Source organism: Silene latifolia, chromosome 2 (genome assembly GCF_048544455.1).
Source record: "Silene latifolia isolate original U9 population chromosome 2, ASM4854445v1, whole genome shotgun sequence".
Taxonomy (NCBI): Eukaryota; Viridiplantae; Streptophyta; class Magnoliopsida; order Caryophyllales; family Caryophyllaceae; genus Silene; species Silene latifolia.
In genome coordinates this window covers 96,565,514-96,568,497 of record NC_133527.1, presented here as the reverse complement: position 1 = coordinate 96,568,497, position 2,984 = coordinate 96,565,514, and the positions used below count along the sequence as shown (strand labels likewise).

The window sequence follows — 2,984 nt, the reverse complement described above, 5'->3', positions numbered from 1 at the left end:
ACATATCCCACTTGGGATTGATGAGGATGCCGTCATGGCATTGACATGATGCTTTGATGTTTTTGAGTTTTCCTCAAGTCTAGCCATAGGTTGTTCAAACTTCAAGTTGATTGTGTCAATGTGAGCACAAAGTTGAGCACCCAATTGAGTAACGGAGTCCACTTCATGCTTTCCTCCTCTAGTAGCCTTGCGAGGTCTACTATATTGTGAATTATAGACCGCCATTTCCTCAATCTTGTTCCATGTTTGATTGTCATCAACTTCGGTGAACATTCCATTTGATCCCATATTGAGAATGTTCCTTGAATCTTCATATAAACCATTCCAAAATTGTTGCACTAAAAACCATTCGCTAAGTCCATGGTGAGGACATGAGCGACAAACACCTTTGAACCGCTCCCAAGCTTCATACAAAGATTCTTCATCCCTTTGCTTAAAACCCGTAATTTGAGCTCTTAGCATGTTAGTCTTTTCCGGCGGGTAGAATTTTTTGTAGAAAGCTAGAGCTAACTTCTTCCAAGAATCTATTCCAAGGGTGGCCTTATCAAGGCCCTTCAACCATTGCTTTGCGGTGCCGATTAACGAAAAAGGAAATAAGACCCATCTTATTTGGTCTTGAGTCACGCCCGTTTGAGAGATAGCATCACAATAATCGCAAAAGGTTTCCATATGAGAATGAGGGTCCTCACTAGGCATTCCCCCGAATTGGCTCCTCTCAACTAGCTGGATGAAGGCGGACTTGGCAATAAAATTACCGGTGAGATGTTGCGGTGTAGGAGTACCATTTGGTAGATTCTCCTCGGTGGGTATAGAGTGTGACGAGAATTTAGGCATTGTAGGTGGATTTTGTGGGATATTGTGTAATGGGTTTTCTTCTCCTTCTATTGCGAAAGGATTGACAAACTCACTAGTGGGTTGAACAACTTCACCAACACCTCTCAAATTCCTCCTAACAAGTCTCCTATTATTCGTCAAGGTTCTTTCGATTTCACGGTCAAAAGGTAACAAATCACCTTGTGACCTTCTAGACATGCAAAATATCAAACAACTTGATGCGTGTCTAAAATATGATGTTTCACACTTTATTCTACACGCATTTCAGAGCCCAAATGTGCAATATATGCCATTATTTCCCTATTTTCCTCTACTTTCGTGTTTTTGTCTATTATTGCAGAATTATGAAGAATTGAGCGGAAATCGAGCCGAATCCATCCCCAAGTAATTGACATTGCATTTGACATGAAGTATTGACTCGAGGAATGAGCTTGGTGCGCGTTTCAAGGCCTAAAGATAGCAAAAGCAAGGGTGCGTACGAGTTTAAGAAGCAAAGAAGTGCTTCTCGACATTGCAGCCTGATTCAGATGGCTATATCTCGAGTTCTAAAGCAGATAATCGAGTGATTCCAATTGGAGGTGAAAGCTTATCCTCTTAGCTTTCCAACGCCGCGTAGAACGCTTGATTTGACCAAGTAACGAAGAAATGGCAGCTGTTTTAAGATCGGTGCGCGCTGCAGGAATCGTCAGAATGCTATTCTGTACAGCACTCTTGGTCGATCGACTGGTACAAGTAGTCAATAGACCACCCCACGGGTTCCAGTAGCTACTGTTCGCTGCTACTTAGTCGATCGACTGATGCTTATGGTCGATCGACTGAACAACGGGTCTGACGCAAAATAAAAGATCGAGATTAGAAGCCCAATTGTAATTAGGTTTTCGAGTAGGGTTTTACGTGACTCTCTTATTTAACGTAACCCCTGCCTACCTTTGAATGATTCATTCATTAGCTTAGTTTAGATCTGAATTCATTCGCTACATTAGTTTACTTTATCAAATTGGTTCTTTAATAAAGTTCTTTGCTACGGATTCAATTCTTGCCTTTTGCTTCGGTAATTACCATTCTTTTATTTACAGTTTTGCTTTGTTAGATTTATTCTTGCTAGATAGAATCCCAAAGCCCTAGTTATAGTTTTATGCGAGTTTATCCATTCAATATTTCAATTATGCAATTCTCTATGCTTGTGATCAATTTAGTTTTCGTTATTAATTCCTTTATGTCTAGCTAAATACCTTTGCTAGGATGTAGGCGAACTTAGCGAAGATGGCATACGAATAGGAGACCCTCGGATTAGGGCTTGGTCGATCGGCTGGGGTAGCTGGTCGATCGACTGAGTCAGTTGGTCGGTCGACTGGGGTAGCTGGTCGATCGACTGACTTCGTGTTTGATTTGCTTCGTTGAATCGTTAAGTGCAATATCTATCAATGAGACCTAGCGGAGACTTGTTAGATGCTTAGTTTTGACCAACCCGTAGATCGAAAGATAGGGAAGGACTTAGATTAACGATTTAAGACGGCTAGATTGCTAGATCGAAAGATAATGTAATTTAGTTTGCATTAGGATTCATTAATCAAGAACGAGAGTTAGTATTAATGAGACTTAGGGATTAGTAGCATAGGCCGAGAGGTAGCCACTAATTAACATGGACCGAGAGGACTTGTTTTCCCCATCACCCACGACTGTAGTTCGAGACTTACCTAGACTTATGTGCCATCGTAGCTGTAGTGACCCGATCATCCTAGCTCCTTTTTGTCATTAGTTTACATCTATTTTTGTTATTTGCTCTTTTATTTTCGCATTTAGACTTAGATCCTTTCCATATCAAAACCCCCACAATTGTTACCGATAGACTGAAATAAAAGCAATTATAACTCCCCTGCCTCTCTGTGGTTCGACCCTGTTACCACTAGCCTAGGTTAGTTTTAATAGGAATTATAAATCTTATTTTTGGTACTCACAACGACGGGTATCAAATTTTGGCGCCGTTGCCGGGGAGGCGCGCTAGTTTTAGTTGTTTTTCATTTTAGGTCTGTTTTTCGCCTCAAGGGAAGACTGAGTACCTTGAGGCAGTTCTTACCTTCTTCTTTAGTGTTGTCTTTTTGCAAAGATCTGCGGCAGAGAGTCCACTCATGTTCCGTTCTCATGAGCAT

At 41.2% G+C, this 2,984-nt stretch overlaps 1 non-coding gene across 1 annotated transcript; it reads left to right on the top strand.

Moving 5' to 3' along the window:
• Positions 1 to 355: 355 nt before the first annotated feature.
• LOC141645675 (small nucleolar RNA R71) lies at positions 356 to 462 on the top strand. The gene has a single exon (XR_012545152.1). It is a non-coding gene; the product is annotated as a small nucleolar RNA R71 (small nucleolar RNA).
• Positions 463 to 2,984: the final 2,522 nt, after the last annotated feature.